This window comes from Columba livia, chromosome 1 (assembly GCF_036013475.1).
Source record: "Columba livia isolate bColLiv1 breed racing homer chromosome 1, bColLiv1.pat.W.v2, whole genome shotgun sequence".
Classification (NCBI taxonomy): domain Eukaryota; kingdom Metazoa; phylum Chordata; class Aves; order Columbiformes; family Columbidae; genus Columba; species Columba livia.
This window is the reverse complement of record NC_088602.1, coordinates 83,508,639-83,536,200: the sequence shown is the minus strand read 5'-3', so window position 1 is coordinate 83,536,200 and position 27,562 is coordinate 83,508,639. Positions and strand designations below refer to the sequence as shown.

Below are 27,562 nucleotides of genomic sequence, written 5' to 3'. Positions count from 1 at the left end.
CTGCAGAGCCGGCCTTGCAGGCCGCAGCAGCCCACAGCTGTGAGGTGATCATGCAGGGTGCAGCCTTGCTCTGCTCCTGTGTCTGGGCACCTCTATCATCTCCAGGGCTGCAACAGATATCCCTGGCTCTACACACTACTTGCAGGCTTGAGCTCCAAAAAGCAAGCCTATCACTGACACTTCAACACATAGGAAAGAAAGCTGATTCACCTTCTTTCTGTCTGTACATGTGAGCTGTTCTTAATCCAGCTAAACGAAAGCTCAACAATGCTACCCGCTATTAGTTCTATCTCAACATATATCATCTCTTTTCATCCTTCCTTTCCTTTCTTTAAGGCACTGACAGCACCTAAATGCATGTGTGCCTTCCATTTTCTGTATGAAGGGTTTTTTTTCCCACTTTTCTTAGCTCATCTCTAGTGATAAATGGGTATTTACATGCATTAAATGAAGAAAGGACACACAGTGACTTTAACAGGAGCTTGTTGTTAGTAGGTACTTAGCTTGACACTTTGGGCAAGTCATTTAATCTCCCCTTTGTTTCAAAATCCTCACCTGGAAAACATTAATAAAAGGTGAGAATGATTTTACTAGTGTTTATAAACAATTTGAGACTCTCAGCAGGCTTAAAGAAAAATAAAATGTGGCATTACTATTAAAGAAAAGTTGAAATATGAACGTCATATTCAAAATTAAAATAAAAAAAAATTAAAATGCGATCTGATATGAAAGCACAGTATTATTTGACTAATCTTGATTTTTCTGGACTGAAATAACCATGTCAAAGAAGCCAAAGAGGAAGAGAAACAGGGGCAACACAATGTTCCTTTTGCACATGCTTGTGCTATTCACTTAATATTGTGCTTATGGGGGGAAGGGAGGAGATTTTTTGAGGGCACAGCTTTCTAGAAAGAAAGAAAAAGGAATAAAGATGATGAGAAATGAAGGGAATTTTCCTAGCCTCTGTGTTTGCTGCTCAAAATCTGAAAACTCTATCACTGCCAACTCTTCCAAAGCAGGAATGTACAAGAGCTGGTTTTGAAAAGGTTTGCTCAGGTTATTAGACTGGACCTATACACTGACTGAAGCTCAAAGCAAGCTTAAGTCTGCATCCTTGTGAATCAAACACTTCATGCTGGCTCAATGAAAGACTTACATAAGCAGTTAGGTAAGTCACACTGCCAAGTGTAGGACAGACATGTTTACAAATATTAATATTTCCTTTAAAACCCTTTGATAAGCCTTCAAAAATGGACGAGGTAACCTGTTTCATTTTTCCTAGAACTCTCACCCAATTGTAAGAGATCATAGGATAGGATGAAAGAAAGAAATCACGAGGCATGCTCCTTTCTTTCCATCAGTCTGTGAATGTCCTACAACTCTGACCTAAGAGACAACCTTCTATTTTTTTTTCTGAACTTATACCTGTTGTTTATTAATCTGATTTAATGAATTCAGTATACCCGTTACGCAGCATGTATGTTGGATGAGGGAATTATGCTGCTCGTGTTTTCCACTCCATTGGAACTAGCCTATATTTTCAACTTATACAAAGAAATGAAAATCTTTCAGTCATGAGGTTATTATCAAAACAATACACAGCATAGGGAAGGTATAGGGATATGATCTAATAGTAAATCAGTACTTGGCACCAGCTCTACTAAAGTACTGCAACAGTCTAAGGTTTCCCTCACCTATTTTTACTTTAATATCTAACCCTATCAAAAGAAACAATTTGCTAATATGACTGTCTTGCAAATGAACTAATTAATGTTCACAAATCCTTCCCATGAACATAAAACAATAGAATTTAATTAAGCTAATTTAAAATGCATTACCATGCTTGCATATATTCAAACTTCTTCACATGTTTATTCACACATTTGCTACAATGCTTCTGAGGTCTTTTACAGCTTCTCAAAATCTGAACAGTAAAAGACTCTAAGTTCTCTTCAAGCAAGAAATTGTCATTAATTGATGGTACTTAAAAATTAAAAGTAGTATACTAGCACCTGTTGATTTTAAAAAGCAATAGTTCTCAATAACTGCTAATTTTAGTCAATATCTATAATATTTAAGTTAAAGAATTCACTGAATTACTCCATTATTCAAAGACACAAAAACTCAAATAGAGGACATACTGAGTTCTTAAACATAACAAATATCAAGGGTATTTGTTCATTTTTTTTAAAAAATCAAAGGCTGGGAGCAGGTGAGAGGAAGGGCAGTCTAACTCAGCTAGGAAATAACTGTAAAACTGCCTGGCCCACTTTTCGTCAGGATGAAAAAATAAAAGAGACATGAAGTGTTATTTGTCCTCGTTCATTGGCATTTCTAGTAGCTGTGTCAGAATGGCCACAAGAGACAATCGGGAGCTAACAGACTTCATAGATGAAATTGGGAAAATGCAAGTATGACAATTTAAACTAAAAAACAAAAGAAAAAGAAAAAATCACCCCCACACAAAAGTAAAAAGGTTACCTTGCCTATCTGGTCAGGAAAAAAGAGAGAGAGCTAGAGAGAAAGAAATCCATTAGGTTTCTACCTGTTTTCAGAAAACAGGAAACGACATAGGTTTGCTTGATTGTTTTCCCAGTTTATGAAATAAAAAATTCCAAATCTGATTAGCACAGAAATTTTTATGGTGCAAGTAACCAATTCGGTATTCATGCTGAGCACTGCATATATCTTAGTAGCTACTATTATACATTTCATACAGTAATAATTTTTTTCTTCACTAGTCACTGAACTGAGGTAGGAATATTCTTACATATTTTCACAGTTGTTGGCATTTTACAATACCAAGTACTCTCTGCTTGAAGCAATATACATCCATTTGTTCATGTAGAGATTATGGTCAACTATTACCAAAAGAAGTAGCTGATGTCTTCTTCCAATTAGTTTTTATTACAAATTCTCATGGGATTATAAAATCCAATACTCACAGAAGTTGCTAAACTGGAGACAAAGAATTTCCATTTACTAGCCTTAATCTCCATTTAAAGCTACTCTTCAGTTTTGTGCACCCTCCTCCTCAGCTCCCTAGGAGTTTTCAGACATAATTAGATCACCACAAATGATATTCTGCTGGTTTAGTACTGTATACATTGCAAGTCAGTGAAAATTCTCTCTCCACCACTCCTGCTTCCTTCTTCCCTTCCCGCCCCCAGGTTTTTGAAATATCAGCCCATAGGCACCCGCTACATCTCACAGCAGACCAACACAGACGCATCTTGATTTCCTTTGATCATTTACATGCTTCTGCGAGCAACGCAGCACCACAACATGCTTCCATTTTGTCTTCAAAGAATGTGATGCTTCTCGGATAAATATCAATATGTTAAAGAAGTGTGTTATAATAAACTTCTTAGAGTATGTTCAACAATGAAAAGTATTCTTATTTACACTTTGTTTCTCTATGTCTTTTTGAGCAAATGACACAGATTAAAATGAGAGTACAGCATGCATAAAAAACACTGGAACATGTAGCTAACCATGCAAATGTATGCATTGTTAAGGTTCTTTCAGCTTGTATACATTAGGAGGACTATCTGCTGGGGAAATTACTCTTGCATTAATTTCCTTCTCATGAACTACAGCTCATTACACAAACAAGAATAAACTAGCTGTGCCCTAAAAAAGAAAAAAAAAAAAAAAAGAAAAAAGTAGGACACCACACCAAAAATCGAGTTGACACTTTCAGTAGACACTATTATGACACTATTATGTTTAGCTTTTACCTACACTGTCTGAAGACTGCATTACAGAAAATAGTCATTAAAAGTTACCACATACAGAGGCACAAAACTGCAGAAGGATTCAAATTCTTTCTTTATGAAAAAGATTGTCATAGTCACAAGTATCTGAAACTTGTTTACATTTGCTCAGACCAAGAGGAAATTTAAAGTCTTTTCACCTGGGCATAAAATTAATATATTCTAATTTAATGCTACTTAACAAAATTGTTAGATTATTTTTATGGCTTTTGGTTGTTGTAATTAATTTTTAAAATCCACAAAAATAAATTAACACTTATTAAAAATGGCTTGATAGATGTTCCTAAAGTTCCTAGAAATATCAAAAGTTCTTTGTGTGGTTAGAACTATTTATCTGTAACTACACAGTATCAGCCTGAGGTCTGTATGGTGCCACATACAAAGTCTTTTGTTTTTTTCTCCAGAAGACACTGTTCTTAAGAACACAGTGAATATTTGTGAGAGGTTGATAACCAAGGAAGCTGCATACACTTGACTCATTGAAAACTTCAGATGAGGCATGATAGTAGATACAAGTGACTTAACAGAGCTTCAGGAAAGTAGCTTTACCCTATGAAGAAAGCAGCAAGACTGTGGATCATTTTGCGGTCCATTTCTGCCACACCAGCTTTTAAGATATTTCTCTAAGACAAAAAGCAGATAAGCATTTAATTTTTTATACTTGGCTCGGTCCCAGTGCTCTAGGGCAATCTCATCATAAACTCTACTGAGCTTAGTGTTTCAATTCTTTTTTTTCTCTCTGAGCGCTTGATTTTACATTCATTTTTAACTACATTTTTCTGAAGGGCTGCCTTCTGAAACAGGATCTGTTTTGAAGTACAACAGTAGCTGACAACTCTACCAAAATATGGCCTACATGGCTGGTACTTGCTTTGCCTTTTGTTACTCAGAGCACAATGAGCCTTGTAGCTTGAAGACAGGCCATATAGAGTTGTTTCCAGGGGTGATATGGGTGTAAGAAATAAGTCTCTGAATAAGAGATAAGAATATTTGTAAGATAAGATGATAAGAGTTGTTTTGGAGCTAGAAACAATAACTTAGGAGGTAGAATGCATCAGACTCGGACACCCTTATTTTGAGCAAGTTTTCCCTACAACATTTTAACTCTTTTATGTAAAACCAACCAGAAATTCAGGACAGAGTATAAAAGCTGCAGCAAGCAGTTGAACTAAAGGAAATATAATGCCAGGGCTCAAGGCCTCCATTATGAACACCCTGTAACACCTGTAACATACACGAGTGTACGCACAGAAGTACCAAAATGTCTAAGTTGCTTCTGAAACAGGGATTTTCTTTCTTAAGGATGTATTTTCAGGCACATTCTGCATCTGGTTATCACACAGTGCAAACCAGGTTTCTACAAGAGAATTCTTGTCTGGAAACCACATGACAGAAAGATCATGCCCCTGCTAATTGCCTGCTTCTCTGGAACAGCAAATGCAGCCTGATGTTATGCTGACCTTGCCTGCACAGGTTCTGCACTGGACTTATGCTCCATGTGGATGGTTTGTAGTCTACAAGCAATGGTCTAAGTCCTCCCATGTGAATTTAAAAGCAAGTCTGTATGAAATCCAACCAAACAATTTGAAATATGAACCTAGAATGGGAGTTTCACAAAGGCAGTACTACCCAGTGGTTAAACCAGACTAACCTTCTCTTTTAAAGCATGATCAAGAGACAGGTCAGAAGAAAAAAAATTGCAGCAGCTGACTTTGCAGGAATGTTACAACTTTGCAGATGAACATGTTTTGTTGGCTAATAATATGCATCTCTCTTAATACTTCAGGGAGAATCGCTACCTACACAAAATCCTTGAGATTCAAAAATCACCCTAGGAGAAAACCAAACAATGTCAGCAAAACCATGTGCAAGAAAATCCAGCAAAGGTCACGTCACGTTGTTAACTAGGAAAAAAATTGCATTTGAAAAAGGAGTCTGCCAAAAATCAAATAGTACTGAATCTGTGTGTGCCAGAGACCTTTCAAGAAAATCAAACAAAGAAACCAAATAAAAGAAATGTAGCTACAGCATGCAAGTCACTGTGTTCCAAAGACCTTGCCAAAAAATGTTAATATCTCACTGAAAACTCCAAATTCTAACTAATCATATTAACATAGTCATTAGATGCTGTCAATGGATAATTAAATATATTTGCAGTTTTTGCAGCCTTTAGCACAAAGAATGGGCATTCATCCAGGTAACCAAATGTTCACAGGAGAAGCCATCAGCTTTTTTACAGAAAAATCTTTCCGTTAAATTGTTTAATGTAGCCAACTACAGCAGCAATTCTTCTTCAACATGAGTCCTTGAATCTTTTTCTACTTTCTACAGAAAAACAAACAAACAAACAAAACTCTTTGGGTAGGTGACTTTTATTTTCTTTTTAAAGAAGTCATTTAGATGAGGGGAAAACAAGTGAATGCAATATTTCTCACGTTCACAGGATGATGTTTCAAATCTTAAAATTAAACAAGTTTAGTGCACAAAAAAAAAGCATAGTCATCACATCAATTTTCTACAAATTATTTATGACTATAATATTTCAACTATGAAAAGTATTAAAACATTAATGTTTCTCTCCATTCCAATATATCATATCTACTGTTCTTGAGGGAAAAGACTCCTTTTCGATATGCACTACAGAATATGGTCTTGTATGAAGCTGTCATTATGAGGCAACTAAAATTTGGTTAAGAAAATAATGGACTTTCCACTTAGATACATCAAACCCAGCACAATTATCAACAGTTCAGTTTGAATTCTTCACATCAACAACTTTCAAAACAGAATTTACAAACCACATAGTTGGTTTTACAAGCATTGGATCCCCCTGAAAATGTTACAAAGGAGGAAGAGCAAGGCTATCAGCTTTCAGTCAAATCAATTCCACTTAAGTAACGAATCTGAAGAGAGGTAATCACCAAGACGTATATGGGCACTACTGTAATACAAAACAATCCAGCGGATTAAAGCTCTCATGAGGAGAAGAATCTGCAAGAGCACCAGAGAAGTGCTTGAAGGGAACAGGAAGAAAACTCTTGCAATCTTGGTATACTAACCATGCAATACAAAAGCTAACCCAGATGTATATATAGACTGTGTAACAAAGAGAGTTACTTTAGACATTACAGACAAATTCTGATCCAGAGGCCAGGAAGAAAGGTGAGTTATCACCCCTACAATGTGCACTATAACACGGTGTGAAAATATTCCTATTTCATGTTTTCATTCACCCATAAATTCTGTTTGCTATGTTTTAACGTGCATGTGTCTGTTCTCTAAAGATATTTTGTGGATGACTAACATTAGCTGCTTTTATTGTGGCAATCAGAAGACAATCTTACTACAATGTTACAACCAGCATTTTGGCATAAAGTAGATCTCAATGGCTTGCATAATTGTTCCAAGTTCTCATGGAAGTGCACATCTTGAGGTGCATCAGTGCTTCTGTTTCACAGCAGATATGACCAAACAATATTAGTCTGAAGCTCTTAACACCACATGATAAACTTAAAACATTTTATGTAAAGATTCATCCACACAGCAAGCTCTACACAATATTTATATAGAACAGTACCTACCAAGTGAAAGAACAATGATGGGGAACTTGGAATGAAGACGTTTTACCCAACTTCAGAGAAATTATATGAAAAGAAAAAAAAAAAAAAAGCGCCTTAACAGTATCATTGCTCAAAAACTTTTCCTTCTTATCTTTCTTATCTTTACAGTATTCCCCAACTCCTATTTTTATTTCATCGCACAAAAAGAATAATACTCATTTCAACATGTGACAAGAAATACCAAGTATTAATATGCTGCATGTTTTCAATAACTTCAGAATAGCGAAGCAATTTTAAAAATACACTGTTTGACTATGTCACACTATTTTCAGCCATAACAATAATATCTTAAATGTAAAATTCCTTTATTCCTTTGCTCCCCAAAAATGGATGAAATGAAACTTCTGAAAAAGAAACAAGACTGCCAGAAGTCTGAAAAGATGTCCTTAGATCCATGCTATGAAAAGGTATTTACCGAACAACAGCCATCTCTGGAAAGTAAAACAGCTTACAGTTAAACAGAAGACATTACTAAAGTACTCGTAGTTTGTAGTGGGACTTAATAGGCACACTAGATAAATCCATGTAATTAAAATTACTATTAAGTTCTGTACTTCTTCCCTAAAATCAGTTTTGTTTATAGCATTCTTGGACCTGTTTGCTTTCTATTTTCCACTTTGTAGAAAGCAAAATTTGTAATTGCTACCTGCTATCAGTGATAGTCTACCATTTGCTGTTTCATTTTGTCTTTTGTTACCCAGAAAACCTGATATTAAAGATTTTTAGATTCCAGCAAAAAGACAGCTTGAAGGAAAAGTGACAATAAGTTATATTAACCCTCTGTGAGTAGTTCTGAGTGAAAACCAATTCATTAAGGACATTATGTTTGTCATTTTTAGTCAACTACAATGGCCTACTACAATCTGGTCAATATATGGTGGATGCGATAACAAAGGAAAATAACCAAGCCTGGGAATTTTTGAGGCATTTTAGCCTGTTTTCTGCAGTCTCTTCCATTTCTAAAAGTAATTCATAATTCACAGCTCATGATGTTGTCATTCTCAAGCTACTAGTTAGACAATAACAAGTTAATTAGAATAGAATATTTCAGTAGGAGACCTGCCAATAGTAATCTAATCAAACTGCCTGACCAAAAGTTAAAGCTTATTAATAAGGGCATTGTCCAAGTGCCTCTTAAACACTGACAGTCTCAGGGCATTGACCACCCCTGTAGGGAGTGTCTTCCAGTGTTTGAACAAGTGACCTCATACTTAAGCTTGGAATACTTTAGCTTCTTTTCCCATAGAGAAAATGGTAAACTTAATGTTTATCTAGCTAATTATGTCTATAGATAGATAGCAGGTTATAAATTTAAGATAACAAGAAGTAGGGAAACAACCACACACATGCGTAGGATCCTCTATCCAGTTCCCCCAAAAACTTGAAATAAAGGACTTGGGATGAATTTGGCAATTAAATAAACAAAAACACATACATATGTATAATACTTACACCCACGTGGTCATCTACATTCTTGTTCTTCTCAAAAATTTGAAATAATTTCCATTTAGCTTCATTTCCTTGGCATCACAGAAAGATATATTTGAAGCCATATTTATTAGAGGCATCATTTCCACTGACCTGCTTCACCAAGTCAGACATTGAAATTCATGTGCTGCCAACAAGGAGCCCTCTGAACTTCATAATTTGAGCTCAGAATGATCAGCTCTAAGTCTAGACTACTGCAAATCGGTTCCTGTTTGGTAACATGGAAAGGTGAGATACAGAGGATCCAGCTCTAAATAGTAATTTTAGAAAGCATGGGGAGCTGAGAAATTAAATTTCCTGTTGGCCATTTCAGACCAGGCGAAAACAAAGATAAGGATAAAGTGTGAAAATATCTGGAAATCCTAACATTTTCTGGTCGCACATAACCGTCCTTTGTATTGGCTCTGTTTCCACAGCCAAGTTCACACTGCTCTGCGTGTTCCAACATCAAAAAACAACCCTGACCCTGCAGAAGCAGGTTTCCTCTTTCTTCCTGTCACCCTAGACAAGGACCAGAGCAGCATGATGCCAACCCCGCTCTGTCAGAAGATGCAATTAGGACATGGCCTGCAGGAACACTCAAGGATGAGGACTGGTTGACCCACTGTAACCCAGAGCGCCCCAATGTCAACTTTAGACACTGATAGCAAGAACTTCTAATATAATCTATTTTGTCTCATTTTGGACCAACTCGTTCTAACTTGGTAAATTGACTTAAACTGTTACAAATGTTGCCATGCATTTATCCTTCAGAGGAACCCAAAAGAATCAAAAGAAAGTTGGAAGATAAAAGGAAGGAGTAACAAAGAAACAGTTTTACGTATGTGAAACTGTAACTCAAGGTTGTAAAAACACCCTTTTTTATTTTTATTATTATTATTTACTGTCACTTAGAACAAAAACTTATACTTCTATACTTCTATATTGTAACTTTTTTTTTTTTCCCCAAGTGTATGAACTTTAGTCAGTCTTTTTTCCTTTTACAATTAGCTTATGTTGGATAAAAATGTGTAGGCCACATAATTTGGTATTTCCACTTAAAGCTCTGTATTTGAAACTGGAGCCTGAAGTTTTGCAAAGTGTTCACCCTGGCACTTCTATTCCTAGACATCAGAGAACATAAATCAATACATATGACAAAATATGAAAAAATACACACAGTTCCTATATCCAGTTACATTACTATTTAGTACTCTAGTAATTTATTATGAACTTCAGTTGAAGCTTTTTTCCACACAGTTAGGGCATTCTTATAATTGCTTACCTTTTAATACAGTCTGTGGCATTTAATGAGATGCACAATCAAGGCATTTGCTTAATCTAGATTATCTGATTTGTATGAAGGTTTGGATTCACACTGAAGACATTCCTTTAGTAGGGGCATTGACTTAGCAGCCCCAGCTTACATCTTTGAGGCTACTACCCTCTTATGCAATTTAGTTCTATTTGAAAATACATTTATTAGTGTCCAGTTTATAAACAGGAATGCTGACAACTTCGAGGTGGGGGGGGGGGAGATTTTTTTTAGGAACAAGTAAGCCCTTGTACACCTTTTGTTGGATAAGGGAGAAATTTGCAAAGGACAAGGCTAAGTAACTGCACAAAAACAAACCTTATGAAATCAAAGGATACACTTAATTACCTGTTAAGTAGGTAGCGTATGGTAGTCTTAAAAAAAGAAAAAAAATATATATATTCAAAGTATCCACCTTCTGGAAATTCATGCATAAACAATGCAGTTTTAAATGTTATTTCACAGAATCACAGAATCGACTGGGTTGGAAAAGACCTCAGAGATCATCGAGTCCAACCCTTGGTCCAACTCTAGTCCGTTTACTAGATCATGGCACTAAGTGCCATGTCCAATCTCAGTTTAAAAACCTCCAGGGACGGCGAGTCCACTGCCTCCCTGGGCAGGCCATTCCAATGCCTGACCACTCTCTCTGTAAAGAATTTCTTTCTAATATCCAGCCTAAATTTCCCCTGGCAGAGTTTAAGCCCATGCCCCCTTGTCCTATTGCTAACTGCCTGGGAGAAGAGACCAATCCCCACCTGGCTATAACTTCCCTTCAGGTAGTTATAGAGAGTGATGAGGTCACCTCTAAGCCTCCTCTTCTCTAGACTAAACAACCCCAGCTCCTTCAGCCTCTCCCCATAGGCCTTATGTTCAAGTCCCTTCACCAGTCGTGTTGCTCTTCTCTGGACCCGCTCCAGCACTTCAATGTCTTTCCTGAACTGAGGGGCCCAGAACTGAACACAATACTCCAGGTGTGGCCTCACCAATGCAGAGTACAGGGGAAGGATCACTTCCCTTGTCCTGCTGACCACGCTATTTTTGATACAGGACAGGATACCGTTGGCCTTTTTGACCACCTGGGCACACTGATGGCTCATGTTGAGATTCCTGTCAATTAGTACCCCCAAGTCCCTTTCTGTCAGGCTGCTCTCCAGCCACTCTGCGCCCAGCCTGTAGCACTGCAGGGGGTTGTTGTGACCAAAGTGCAGCACCCAGCACTTGGCCTTATTGAACTTCATCCCGTCGGAATCAGCCCATTTCTCCAGTCTATCCAGATCGCTCTGCAGAGCCCTCCTGCCTTCCAGCAGGTCGACACTCCCTCCCAACTTGGTGGCATCAGCAAATTTGCTGATGATGGTCTCAATCCCCTCATCTAAATCGTCAATAAAGATGTTAAACAGGACTGGACCCAACACTGACCCCTGGGGAACACCACTAGTGACTGGCCGCCAGCTGGATGCAGCCCCATTCACCAGCACTCTCTGGGCCCGGCCCTCCAGCCAGTTCTTAACCCAGCGTAGAGTACACTTGTCCAAGCCATGGGCTACCAGCTTTTGCAGTATATTATGGGAGACAGTGTCAAAGGCCTTGCTGAAGTCGATTGATTTGATTTTATACTTAAATTCTATCAACATCTCATTACATTGACTATATTTTTTTCCAAATATTTTCAGCTTTGCTTCACCAACATAGTTTGATGGCTTAAGGATACTTGCACTCAAAATAAGAGACTGCTACAATTTCAATGCCACCCTGTGTTTTATTCCTCTGGAATAGTCACTACCACATGGCTGCCATCACTTACATGTAGATACATCAAAAAGAAATTACAGCACAGCAAGCTTTCTCTATTACAGAAAGTCATGGCTGAGAACTATTGATTTCTACTTTAAAAGTAGTCAGTGTTTTTCTTAACCTATATTGGCTCACTTTACTCACTGGAAAACAAAAACTCAACCACTCCAACTTCTCAACAACAGAGACGTGGGGTTTTTGGTAGAAACAAATTCATCTTTGGTGGCACTTCATCTACCCTCAAATATTTTCTTATATTTCACTTTCCATATAGATTTTCAATCAAAGTTTTTTTTTAAAAAAAATGTTACTTTACATCCTATTCCTTAATATTTAAATCTGTTATTCTAGTTCTCTTTTCCCCTGCACGATATAAAATTCTAACATCCATAGAAATCCTTGGCTCTGCTTAAAATGCCCTCAAAACAAAGGCTTCTTACCTTGCTGCACCTTCTTTACCTTATTTTTCTCTCCTTTCAGAGCCTCCCATAACATTTGGTAATAATTTTGCTTCTTCCCAGCCAATTAATTCTTATAGTATTATATTTATCTCTTTGTATTCCTCAACTATCTTTCAACTATGCAGCATCTTCATCAACGTTTCCACTAGGTAAGACTAGTCTGCAAAATCCTAAACAGCAAAATCTAAGATTCCACGTTGGCAAGAGCCATTTCTTTCCTTTACAAGCCTAATTTTTTTCTTCACACCTGACATGACCTTTTTAATACACTGTTAGATTTTCAGTCTAGTTCTTTGTCCCTACGGTAGCAGAATTGCTCTCATTTTATCTACTCATAATTTTTAAAAACCTGTCTTCAGCATTAGATTCCTCCTATAGATGAAGGATAGAAAAGAAAACAAAGCTTCCCTTCTCTTATGGCTTAGGTTGCTATAACATTCTAGGACTTATTTTTTCAGGTGCTTTATTGTCTTTGAGTTTGAACATAAAAGATTTGCCAATGACACTTAAGAAGACTCATTTTGCAATTGAGCTTGGTATATAGTTTCTTTTGTACTGGAAAAATGAAATTAATCTCAAATATCATTAACAATAAATACCAGTAACCAGAAATCCTACATTAAAGCATTTTACTCAGCAAATTAAAAGAAATGCTCAAGAATTGAAACAGAAAGAAAAACAAAAAACCCCAAGCAGAAAAAAAACAGAGATCCTAGTTTCCTCATTATAAACCAAATTGTGAATCACCTGAGCATTAGAGACCATTAAATAACAATCTTTTTCACATATTGACACTGAGGTTGGAAAAAAGCACACATCAGATCAGATGCAAGATATTAATGGTCTATGTGCTACCACCTAAATAGAAAATTACCCTCAATCATTTTCAGTGATTTATAGAAATATTCAAAGAATTTTAAGAGGGAAAGACATGAAACGTTCCATCAGCGTACCACAAGACTGAATGGATTTGACAATAATTCAAAAATAACTGCAGACAAGCACACAAAAAAAAACCCACAACACAAACAGAAATGTCAGAGAAATAAAGAAATCTTCCACATTTTATGACTCCTGACACAATATTAATTGATTGCAATTTTCTTCAGGCTTGTTGCTGTGAAGTGTCAAAGCCGCTTTTGTAATATTGCTAGAAGTTTCAAATATGGAACACTAGGCTTTCCCACCAATTTTTGATATACCCATTTTCAACTTTATATGACTCAGTACAGGCATATGGGAAGCTTACTGTTGGCATAAATATAGACTTACAGATGGGAAGTAAGAGGCATGAGGTTCATATACTACTTTGACATGAAGATGACTAAGATAGGCAGGGTTGTATGCATATTTTCTCCAGTCACACAGGGATTGAATTATTCTAGTAGAGGACTCATTCTTCAATTTGTGTTGTTTTACAGGCCTGTGATTACAGAGTTCTACAATAAAATGGGTTATCAGGTATTTTTAGTATATGGGGATGCTGTCACTATGAGAGGTGGACAAGACAATGTTTACCAAAGATAAACCTAGTTAGATGGCTGACCGAGTTTACAGAAATCCATGAACTATTATGACTCGTTTGAAAGAAACAAGTCATTAACTACATTTATAGGTTGACCAAAGGCTGTTTTCCCCCCCCTTATTAAATAAAAAAAATAAAATAAAATAAAATAAAAGCTGCAGCAAACCTTGAGTAGCACAAGTTAAGTACAGGAAGATAATATGATTCCCATGCAGAAAAATCTTTAAGAAGCTGGCTGAACCACAGCTAAAGAAAGCTCTCTAATCTGAAAGGCAAACACCTAATGCCTTGCATTATAAAAACGAAACATACATGGTTTCCATTCAGATTACTACGTTTACACTCTTTCAAGTTGGTCAGGTCAATATGTGAAAATAGATTCCATACAGAGAGATGACACCATTTTGCCCAAAAGCAGTTTTAATCTATACAGTCAGCAAGTTCAAGAATGTTTTCATTCAATTCCAGTTACTTAAAAATTAAGATGTTATTCCACAGTCAAGGATTATGTGCAGTTTTACTCCATCTTCCTCTCTGCATTCAGGGCTGAGTTACTGTTGTTTATCTACTATAGTCAGATTCTTCCACAGCTATTGAAAACTAGATGAGGATTCATTCAGCAGCTGACTAAATCAACTACACCAGCTTTAGAAGAAAACAGCAATTTTAATCCTTGAGAAGTAGCAGTACCAAAAGTATACTCAATAATATTTACAATATCTTTGTGCTTGGAAGCCAACTACAGGGCTGGGAAGCCATCAAACTATTGAAGGTCTATCATTTTCTCTTTTGTTTTTGCAAAGCTTCTTTAAATAAAGGATAATCAAGAGACTGAAAAGCAACCTGATCTATTTGAAGACATCCCTGTCTATTGCAGAGGTGGCTGGACTAGATGACCTCTAAAAGTCCCTTCTAACCCACATCATTCTATGATTCTAAGACAAAATGAGTATCAAAACAAATCAAAACAACAACAAAAAAAAATCACAACAACAACAACAACAACAAAGAAAAATCCTCCTGTCTCTATGATCAACTAACTAATGAATAACATCTTTTAAAACTGAGTCTACAAGAAAAGGTTAGGGCCGGAAAAAATGATACTCTTGAGATTACAGTTAGAAAAGAAAATTGTAGGACTAGGAGAAAAACTAAAAAAAATACCTCTACATATACAATATTTTAAAATTCCATTTAAATCATACAGTTTTAAATTAAAACAAAGCACACATCTAGGGCACATAGCTACACAAAAACACCTACAAAAGATAATGTCTTAAAAACAAACATCCTTCCCACAAATAACTAACACCTAAATAATGGAAAACAGGGTAAATGAAGTGGCCCATTACAGAAAGACCAAGGTTTTTATTCGGTTTAAACAAGAGGAAAAGAAAAAGAGTATTTGGCCTTAAATTTCTGTTATTTTATAGTCTCCATAATTACTGAAATGACTAAATGATGACTAAAGTAGTGCTTCATCATTATAACAAATCAGTTGCAGGAAGGTTTATTTAAATGTTGCAGTCAAAATAATTTCCAGTGTAAAATTTAACCAGCAAACCATTGCAAGTATCCATTCATCAGCAAAAAAGAATTAAACCATAGATAATTTTTGTGTTTCATATTCATTCATAGACTGAGTTTTCCAAATTTGAAACTATTAGTCCATTTGATCTCTTTTCTCCTTCATAAGGAAGGCTTTCTTTCAAAAAGTGATCTGTAACACATTGTATATATGATGCCTTAATGAAAGGTAAACTAATAATTATTCAGTATTAGTAGCAACTAACCCCTTATTTCTAATTCTCCTGACATATTTTATCCAAAAACATCGTTAACAGCTAACAGTGCTAATAAAAAAAAAAAAAAAAAAAAGTGATAAAAAAGTGCAGACTGATATACAGGCTTTGTATCCATGCGACACTCTGCTATAGGTTGTTTTGCCTGTCACACAAAAGTAAGAGAAGGAAAAACATACCACAAGTCAGAGTGCTTCAAAAATGTATATTCACATTAACACATACTACAGTTCTAAAAGGACTTCTGAGAGCCTGCATACACATACAGAGTTTTATTTGTCAAATCTTAGGAGAATAACCATTCATCTAATATGTCCACGATGACTGCTTTATTGTTGACGTGTTATTACCTCCACACATATATCCTACAAATAAATTACTAAACAAAAACACATTCTGCTTTCTGATAAGGAAGAACAACTTAAAATGGTGACAATCTTGTTTGATACAGGTATTATTTTTGGCAACAGTAATACTGGATGATTTTTAATTCCAAGTAATATTATCCATACTATGTAAGCTTGTCTGAACAGAAAACTATGAAGTGTTAACAAGTGCTCCACTGAGATAAAAGTTAACTTGGTCAGCTCTGTTACAGGTAAAATATTATTCCAATCTAATACACATCTTTGTTAACATGGTACGAGGTAGAACTGTATTAGAGGAATATAGCAGGCTATCGTTCATTTTTTTTAGTTTAACAGCCATTCTTGAGCTAGAAAGGAAAAATAGCTGAGTATACATTCATTTTCAATGAAAGCAAAGTTATCAGATAATAAATGACCCATTAGTTTGCCCATAATTCTGTCAGAGTTATTACAGTCTTTAGGTTCTGAATGACTGTAATTCATTATAATTGATTTGCAGGACAAGAGATAAATTTGACTTGCTCAATTGCAGATTCACTAAAATAATTTTGAACATTAAAATTATTTTAGAACATAAAGGTCATGACAAAAATCTAACAAAACAAAGAATGTTAATAGAAGAAATGTTGCAGTTTGATTTTTAAAAGCAGATTGATTACTGAAAATTACCAGTCTGCCTCAAAGTTTAGTTTAATGCTCTATGGATTTTGTCTTGTACATAAATCTTCCCAGAATCAATCTTTACACTGATGCTTAAAAGGAAAAAAGTGGCTGAGGAAAGATATAAAGATAGTTCTATACACGCTGCATGGATGTGAGGAACATTAACCTTCCTCTCAAATACTTACTTTTAGACACTAAGATATTAATACAATACAGGACACTGAGAAACTTGAAGTCTGTATCGAAACTTGTAAGTTATTTCTTTTTTGCTAGGCTGAAACACTTATCCACATTTTCAACAGTTCAGAAGTCTTCCAAACCTTGAAATTGGAATTGATTTGTTTTTATTGTTTGTTGGCCCTAATACAAACTATGAAATTGAAAGTGATATGACAACTACTGTGGTGCAGAGATTAAGAAGAGTTTTAGAAATCTGTTCCTTAAATCTAATCTTAACACTTTAAAAAGAAAACAAATAAACAAACAAAAAACACAACAAAAAACAAACGGAAAAAAAACCCACAAACCTCGGTAACTAAACTGATCTTTTAAAGTGCAAAATGTGATAACATCTTTGATGCCTTGACCTCCCTTCTGTTTACTTGCTATTCAAAAGAAAAAGCAGCATAGTCTCAATGTTTATCTTTCTTTCAGAATCACAAAGCACTTCAGTTCCAATTTTTGTGCTCTAATTGCTCTTAAGATACCACAAATGAAAATGCTATCGTGCATTTAAGTATAGTAGCCTTTTTCTTAGGTGGAATACTAATAGTTCTGGACTTGACTGGTTGTTAGATGTTTTCTCCCGTGTAGGTGCTCCCCATGACACCTCCTGGTCTCAGAAGCCTTTGGCAAAGGAAGGCAAATGTACTGAGTGGGACTCTCAGTCTTCCACAGGGGGTACTGCAATAATGTTAAAACTAAGTTTCAGGTCAAAAATGTCAGCCTTATTTCCATGGATAGTTACAGCCTGTTATTGTGATCAAATCAAAACCTTAAGATCTGGTCTTATTATTATATTAGGATTTGTGGTTCACAGCAGACAAAGTTTAGATTAGAAGCCACAGTTATATCTTGAATTAGATGTCTGGAAGGAAAAAGAATGGCAAATATATTATTATAATGGTTGATTTCAGCTGGAGCAAAAAGGCCTTGGAAAGTTTTAAATTTCTTTTTTCCCCAACTCATACTCTACAGCTGAACAAGCCAAATGTCCATTTTCCATATTTGTTCTTCCAGTAGCTGAACACTTTCAAAATAGCAAGAACAAGGTAAAAATTGTTTCTGCAGAAGAAATAAGAAAATAGACTCTGACCCTTCACCCTGAAAAAGGTGTGATGGGTCAAGGGAGAACATCGCATGATTTTGAGCTTAACATAAAGAATGAATAATAAACCCCATAAAAAGCTAAGGTGTGTAAAATGAGTACATCTTTAAATGAGGAGTAATTTGACAGCTATAAAATGCAAAGTATTTTTTCTCTGGGAGAGCTCTGCAGAAAAACTAAAATAAAAAGCAGAGCCTACAATATATATATATATATGCGTCACTGAGGAAAGCTACATACATTCCTTTCTACCTCCCCAGGAACTGCATCAGAGACTGTTGTGTTAATGAGGAAGCAGATGTCTGACACCAGCTACAAAGTCATCACAAGTGATCTGCACATACATGATGTCATTATTTTGTCCAGATCTTCTAGTTACTTGAAGATAGCTGGACTAACTGTGCTCAAAAAAAGAAGCTAAAATACAAGAAATCCTCGAGACGTCACTCTTATACAGACATAGAAATTTTTTTTTTGCAAAGGCACAGTCTGAAGGCAGTCATATTTGCTGTGCACATATTTGACAGAGCATGTAAACATACTACTGTTTGGTGAAGAAAAAATAGGGAAATCCTAAGCAAAACTACAGCTCTTTCGCAAGAATCCACCACATTTAGCAAAACACCATAGTTTCTCCTTTTACTCTCTTCATTTTCCCCAAACTTTTAATGAAGATAAGGTTAACACTAACTCTCTTGAAATTCATTTGTCTCTACACAACAGTATTAGCACTTTGAATTCAAAAGGCAACTCAAAAAAGACAGAAATCATTAATGATAAAAAAAAAAAAAAATCTTAAAAAAAGGTGAAAGGTTATGTTTGATTTTAACACTCCAAAATATCAGGTTATAAGTGCTTCACAGCTAATTGGAAGAAAACTGAATAGGAACTGGTTAACAACTCAGCTAAAGGTCATCCTCAAGAATTCTAAAACCCTTAATAATTGAGCAATTAGAGTTAGTGTAAACATTTTACAATCCATATTCCTTTTTATTCCCTTTGTTATTAATCTGCGATTGTCTACCTGGTAACAAAATCTTCCAGAAAACCCGAGATTTTTTCAGAAGCTGAATTTCTAGAAACACATGAGTACAGTAAGAAGTAGGAAAAGACAAAAAGACAAAAGTCAATGATCAAGAACATGGTGAATCTGAAAAAATTGTGTCCCACAGCTCCGTAAAAAAAACAGTTGAGAATTCTATATAAACAAAATAATTAAAATGAAAATTTTCAAGGGAAAAAACAAACAAACAAACAAACAAAACAAAACAAAACAAACAAACAAAACAAACAAAAACAAAACAGAGTTTCTTTCACAAGGGTGGGGGAAAAATGAGTATTAGTTACTTTTGCTCTTAATTATGTCAAAAAGGAAAAGAACACAGTAACGCTAAAAGAAAGTAGAACATTCTGCTACTGTTCCTTTTCTAATTTAGGCATATAACAAACTTAACTACCCAGAGTCAAAATTCTACTTTTTAAGCCCCAATTTACAGAAACAGCTCTTAAAAAAAAGCTTACACTCACATTTGTTACATATGACATTAAAAACAGAACACTACCATACTGAGAAACCTTTAAAGTTTATATCCTAATAAAAGATTCACTAGTACTTTTGAATTATCCTCATCCTTAAATGTGTGTTTCTTATGCGTTATTTGTTGAAAAACAGCTGTATCTGTCTCTGAATTGAACACTTATGTGTTTCACCACCTTCTTCATGAATGTAGTATCTCAGCATTCTAGAAACACTAATTCATTTTTATAAAAATATTCTATTAGGTAAATATTGTTATATCTCTCTTTAGAGATGGGGAAAATAAACACCACAGTTAATATTAAAGGATATGTTTTCAGTTACCCACTAAGATTTCTATAACCTCACAACGATCAATTATCCCCCGCACGGACACTTGAAATAACTTATTATTTTGTGTGTTCATGGCAAATCTCTTTTCAGATTGTATTTTTTCTTTTTTTTTAAGTTATGAATTCTGAATGTTTGTTGTTGTGTTTGAGTGCAAATATGCTAGCACCTCTGAACACATTTGGTGATGAAAAAAAAGTAACTAGACAAAATCTATTGTGAAGGTGCTCTAACCTAACAACCTGGTTAGTTAATGTGATACTTTACCACACACTGCTTAAAAAAACCAAAACATTAAAAAACCGAAACATTTTAAAAAACCCAAAACATTAAAAAAAACCAAAACACACACACACCAGCCACCAACACAGCACAGACTAACTGGTTTAAGTATATACCACTTCACAAAATGTGAAGTTTAGCGTACACTCTTTTCATTTCTTCTCAAACTAGTCTATCTGTCATGTCACAGCTAGATTCAATTCAGCTGCTATCAGATATGGATTATAAGGAAAGGGATTCTGTCCTTATTTAACACGGGCATTACTTTGTGTCAGGACAACCTTTGTCTTAGAGCTGAAAAGCTCCAGTGCAATTGGATCCATGAACCTGAGCTCTTCAGTGTTTTGGCTCCAAAGGCAGAGCCAAGGAATGGTACAAGCTAGTGTTTTGGGTTTCTAAACATAACATTTTGCCAGAAAAGCACAACTACTACTAAATGTGAAAGGGATTTTAAGGCATCTGCTTTCTTTACATGAATATAACTGCTTACATCAAGCGAACACTGAACTGTTCAGACCTAAGCCTGCTAACACTGACAAGATTAGACAATTCTATCATCCATCTTCCTTTCATGCCTTTCTCTGGTAGACATGCTTATTTCTTGTCAAATACTACACAACCATGAAAAGGCCTCTACTATTAAATAAATTACCCCATGAATATGGCCTTAATCAGATGGTGATATAAGTTTGTTTTCTATTTTCTTCCACTGGATTTATACAGAAAACAAGCTCAAGGAGAGTGAGACAGATCATCTTAGAACAGCACTTTCCTGAGCGCTTTCCTGAGAAATGGAGAAAAGTTAGACTTCCTCCAAATTTATGGGAGAAAAAAAAAAATAAAAGTAGTAACACCATTCTGGTTTTGAAATCTCTTAAACCTTCTTCCTTTGTGAAATAGGATATTGATTCTTCATTGTCACACAGTTTAAGACTGTGATCCCTGGCACAACACAGCACTGTCTGTAGCTATGAATTCTAAGAATTTTCTTTCCTTCAGATTTCCAGCAAGCTAACTTAAGTCATCCTTCCTCCTTATTGTGCTGGTGTCTGACAATCAAGACACCTGTCATGCCAGTGGCTAGCTATCACAGCCATTTTTATGAACAATGCTTTGGGGAAACATAGAAAAAGTGGTTTAAACAACTTCAAAGTTAGAAGCCATGAGAACAGTATTCTTCAGTCCTCTAGAATGGCTTCCATTGGAAGATCATAGTTTTTCTTTTTCATATATCTGTTTCCCTCACTACATGACTTTCAATTTCTTCACGATGTCACAGCAAAAACTGTAGAGACAACAGTTTCATTATCTGTACAACTCTCATTCATTCACCAAACAACATCCATCCTATACACTGAGTAAGAATCCAGTGACAAACAGTGTGTGAACACGTAATTAAAGACAATTATAACACATACTCACAGGGAGAATGCAGGGCAAATTAAAATTGAAGAAGTAGCATGGATTCTGGCATTCCTAACTGGTACAAGATTGTAACCTACAACAGCTGTGTGAATCAGCAAGAGAGAGAAATGGAGCACACATTTCCTGTTAGTGGATTTCATGGCGACTTGCCAACATCTAATGAAGTCTGAGGCTCAGGAATTCTGGATTCCCTTCCAGACTCTTCAAGCAGTTCAAGACCTCTTTTGCACCTGCCTCTCCTCATAAAGCTTATCACTCCCAATTAATCTTCTTGGTTCAATCCTAGTAGTTTGCTCCCTTCTATATTATGTTTCCCATTTGCCACTTCATCAGGGAATAACAGGCCCATCTTTCACCCATATCCAGGCAACTTATTGTGTTAAGCTACCTTGCTAGCACCTAACTTGATTTCAAATATTAAAGCATATGTTACACAACCCCGCTTCAGTCCAATTGCTTTCTCTCTTGACCATACAGCTCAAATACAGTTGGGTTTCTTTACAGTAAAGCAATGTGGCATCTTTCAGGAATCCTACTACTGTTTAAACATTCAGATCAGGTAAAAAGCCAGCCCCACAAAGAAGCAGGTGCAGGAAAATAAAACACAATGTCCTTTCATGTTTACCTTTCATAATTCATATCACAACATATTATGCAATTAAAAAAATGGAGATAAATTCTTAATTTTTTTAACTTTATCCAAAAACCTAAAGGCACAACAGAGATAAATTAGAATCTCAGTCCCCAGACTACAGAAGGCATTCTTATCAATACACATGATTATAGGAGGGCTTCTGCTACATTTAGCAGCAGCTGCTCCTTGTTGTGTAAGATACTTAATTTATCTGTGTTAGTAAAGTTCATGAAATACAGCTCAGGCTCCTACTATGATGCCTATCAAATTAACCAGTACCTACCAAAAGAAAAAAAAATATTTTGAATAGGAAGTGCAGTGAGCAACTGTGAAGAATTTCAGATTATCTTAATGAGACTTTATGACTTGCAATAAAGTGGTATATGAAATTCAGTACAACTTATGCAATACACATGTCAAAAATCCTAACTTCATTTTTACATTTGTGGAGGCTAAGTTGACTATCACTATTCAGGAGTGAGGCTCTGGTGTAATGCTAGATAATGCTATGAAAATCCAGCCACTACTCTATGGGTTTTTTTCACAAATGTAATGGAATGCTAGTGATCATTAGGAAAACAACAGAACAAAACAGAAGTCACCATTAGACCACAGTATAAACTCAGTTTGTCTGCATCTTGAATACTGTGCTAGGTTCTGACCACCTCATCTAAAAAGATACTGAGAAAAAAAAAAATGGGGGAAGGAGGGACAGGATGGGGAATTCAAAGAGCAACAGCAATAACAAAATCATGCATTAACTTACTCAGGAATTTAAAAGCCACAACTACAAAGTCTACATAGTCATCAGTGGCACAGAGAGAGTGGTTAAGTATCACTGTATACTCTAATGTGTGAGCTAGTAGTTATCAAAATGAGTTAGTACGAGACAGGTTTAAAACAAAATAAGTGGTTTGCTTGCAAGAGGTGATAAACCCATACTCCTTGCCAAAAAGATACCCGAAAGCTAAAAATTACACTGGAGACTGGGGCAAGTTCATGGAATGACTATCCAATGAGAGTAACTAAGTATGTAAAACCCCACATCTGGCTCCAGAAGCTCATGAAATTAAGAGACACAGATTTTAGGGGTTGCGTCATAAATCCTTGTACTACTCTGTTCACTGCTGGAGACAGAAGAATGCTATATGGTCCTCTAGCTTGATTCAATCCAGTCACATGTTCTTACAAACCTGGCCTACAAACAAGTCTTCTATAGTTTGGCTGCTAGGAATCAAAAGCAGGATTTGAAGTTTAAGTTGCATATCAGCACCAGCTCCTGTCTCAAGTGCAATGTTGACTGAATTGACACTCCAAATCCAAACTGCTCTACACTAGCTAGAAATTAAAAAAAAAAAAAAACAAAACCAAAACCAAACAATTTTCAATCTTTGTAGTGTTTACAAATCAAACACCAGCATTTTGTGCACCAAACAGCTGCCTGCGTAAAGTCCTTGTCAAACAGAACAACTTGTCCTAATCTGAAAAAAAAAGAAAAAAAAATTTTTGTCTGACACATCCAAGACAAAATACAATTCTATTTGACCTATAAGAAAGAGTGGTTTGTCAATTGCTTTCTTTCTCTATTAGAATCTTTCTTTTCAAATGAGTAGAGAGCTACTCTAAAATGTGCTGTTTGCTGAAAGAAAAGCCCAGCAAGCCCATCACAGATAGAACCAGGGATGTAAATGACAAACAGCTAAGTGGAACCTTTTGTCATATTATTTAGGCAACTGACAATATGCAAAAGTTCAAACCTATTATTTTTACACATTGAATTATAGGTCTAAAGACTTTTGCCATCCTGACTACTTCAGAAATATTGTATAGGTTCTCTGGAAAAAATGGAAGGTGTAAGATTTCTATGACAATAGTGTCTCTTTAAATACAAAGCTTTATTTAACAGTTTCTACTTCACCATCTTCCAAATTAAGGCAGCTCATCTTAGTATCAGGAGAAAAATTACTCCAAATTTATTGCTTTGATGAGCATTGCACTGTACAATTTACTTCAGACACATTCAAATAAATGTAATTGTTATTATACATACCTTATATACAGAAGACAGGTTAACTGGTTTCCTGTCAAGCAATGATTCTTAATTGGGAAATTCTTTTTCAACCTGTTGAAGTTACCCTGAAGAAAAGACTTCTCTGAAAGCTCCATGTGGGAAGACAGAAAGTGTGGCCAATTAAAAAAAACCAAACCAAAACAAAAAATCAAAGCTTCCTACAGCCACTGTGTTAACTATTCACCTTTTTCTAATTGTGGATCTCCATCGTAATTGCTTGAAATTGGCTGCAAACATAGATATTAGCAATATCATTGATATTCCCCTTCTCTAGGTAGATACAGAAGGACTATGCTGATTTGACAAAGTTCTGGAATGAGTTGCTGAAGGAGGACTACAGGATGAACTGCATCTCAGCCCTTTAGTTCCAGTTGCATTTCCAGGTTACATAAACATATAGGAAAAAAATAATCAGAAAATAGCCTCTGTTAAAGGTTCTCACTATTATCTCAGTATAAAAGAAAAAGAAACTTATGGACACCTCAAAACACCAGTGGGAGAGATCAGTCATTACGTTTCAGACAAATCTGTAACAGTACATGTCTAATTCAGTAATCATACTTGAGCTGATATTGTGATCACACAGATTCTGTAAAAAGGAGATACATAAGTATTGCACATTCTTTAAAGATAAAAAACTTTTTTCAGTAGTTAATGCTTCACTATATCCATACCAGTATTACTACTTGTAGTAGATGAGCAAAAAAAGATGTATTATACCCTAAAATTTGAAAACAGAAAAAACAGAAATAGGCTGTAATGGTTCATTTCACTCAGAAAAGCCTACCGCATTCTTCTCACATTTTAACCCTGTGACTTGCCTCAACTGTAAAATCTTCTAGGGGGTTTTTCTTTGTTCCATAGTCAGCTGAAAGTCTCTACATTAAGCTAGTTTCCTTCATAGCAAAGCCTCTGCAATCCTCACAATTGTTTCAGCTATTTTCTGTAGGTATAATACTATAGTATTTTTTATTTCTTGGTGGGTATTTTCTAATAATATCTAATTAATTCGAGAAAGTTTTCCTTTTTGCTTAGAATTTCTTGGACTCATTCAATATCCAATATCAAGCAATATGGTTAATTCGTGAAGGGTGCCCCCCTGGTAGCCCAATTACGGTATTTTCAATATTATCTAATGACAGATGACTTCTTTCTTTAAAGTGAAAAAAGGAAGAGTGTGACCTCTTCCCTGCCTTTTTGAACTGAGACAAATTAGTTTGTTACTCAGAGTCTGGCTTTAAAGCTTACACATCACACCACTTTTGCCACACAACAATCGTCAGAAAATGTTGCATAGATTTTCTTATATGTACAGTATCTTACAAATTCTTGCAAACTAGATTAGATTTCTAGTCAATGAAAGATACATCCCATAACGGAGGCATTTGAAGCATTATTCACTGAATTACCAAAAACTACCTGGAACTCCCCATCCCCAAATACTGGGAACAAGCCTGATCAGACAAAACATAGTCAAATTAGAAGTCTTCTGTTTTCTTGTGAGTATCTTCTACCAATTAAGTCTGTAACTATCTTCTAAATAGTATAGTCTAAAATCCTATACATAAATTTTAAGAAAAAAATACTTGCTGTGAAAGCTGACTCTGTGGAACTGTACTGATTCATTTCTTTCACCACTTTTAGTTCAGTAAAACAATACTGCACATGCTATCGTGAAGCTGCCCTCCAGTATCCTGTATCCCATCATCAGAGGCTCTGTTATACAGAACTACATGCTTATCATTCCCCTTGGCGTGACTCACTTAAATTTCAGATGAAGCAGCAAGTCACCAGCTGCCTCCAAGAATCAATTCTGTCAGTATTCACTTTATCTGCCTGACACACTAGTGCCAGTACAACTGAGCTGATTTTCCCTGCAGCACAGATGTATGGATTACACAGAGGATGTTATCTGTACCACTGAGGAGTAAACAAAGTTTCTCTATATTTCTTAACTATCCTGAGTATTTCCAGTTGCTTTCTAACTACTATTGCAGTGTAACAGTCAAAAAAAAAAAAAAAAAAAAAACAAACAACCAAAACAATGTGTCCCTGAGCCTGAAGAAGTACAGGCAATAACTATAGATGAAATACTGTTAGTTATGCATCAGAATTTCAGCACCCACACTGACTGCTACTGTTAAGTCTTAATGTTCAGAGTGGTTACACTACGAGTTGAAGTGCTCTGTCTTGGTGGACACTATTCATGATACTTTCTTTCACAAGCCTAGATCTGAGCAAGCATTTTCTGTCCCACTGCTTCATGAAAATAATCTCTCATTCAGCATACCGTTGTCTTCAGCAATATTCTCTTTGCAGGGAAGTTCATGCCAAAGTTGTATTTTGACAATTCTTTATAGCTTTAAACTCCTGACATTTCCTCTACTGATCCTACTTATTTCAGTTGGCATCATTTGCTTTTTGCATGTAAGAATTTATTTCCAACAGCAGCAACTTGGGCATCTGAACATTGTTCTTCTGAAACAGCCAACATAACTCACCAGATCTGGAATGCTTTATTTTCTTCCCCAACTCACAGCACTGCTATCTTGCTCAATCCTTCTCTTTCATACCACTTTGTTGCTGTTCCAAAATATTTCTGATAAATTACAAAATTTAATTTGTATCTTTCCTATTTTTTCCTTGCTCATTCCTCTCCGCCTTCTTAATACTTATACTTGGACCAACGCTAGTATTGAAAACATATTTTTGAAGTTTTTCAACCATTGATCAAAAACATGTAACCATATTACACGTAAAGATACGTGATTAATAATATTTGGAAAAGTCAATTTGTCCACATACTGTTGCCTAAAAACAAATAAATAAATAAAACGCTCACACACCTGGAATGAAAGAAGTGTTCCTCTTCCTTTATTCATATTACTGCAACAACATATTCAAGAATTAGGAAGATGTGTTTTTGAAAAATTCCTTTATGTCTTGGTGAGCTGGAGAGATAAATTCAGATCCACCCGGGTCACAACTGACAGTGAGCTTGTGAATATGTGCCTTTGAAATGTCTGCCACACTACTGGGACATCATTGCCCTAAATTTTGAGGTACAGCAAGATTCAGATTCATTTATACTACTTCAGTTCTTGCTTGAAATGTTTGTGCAGTATTCAGGAGACTGCAATAAAACCACATTTTAATAATGTA

General features: G+C 35.7%; 1 protein-coding gene across 3 annotated transcripts in view; it reads right to left on the bottom strand.

Moving 5' to 3' along the window:
- The window catches only part of CADM2 (cell adhesion molecule 2), a 682,250-nt gene that overhangs the window by 592,060 nt on the left and 62,628 nt on the right, over positions 1 to 27,562 (bottom strand). The window lies entirely within an intron of this gene.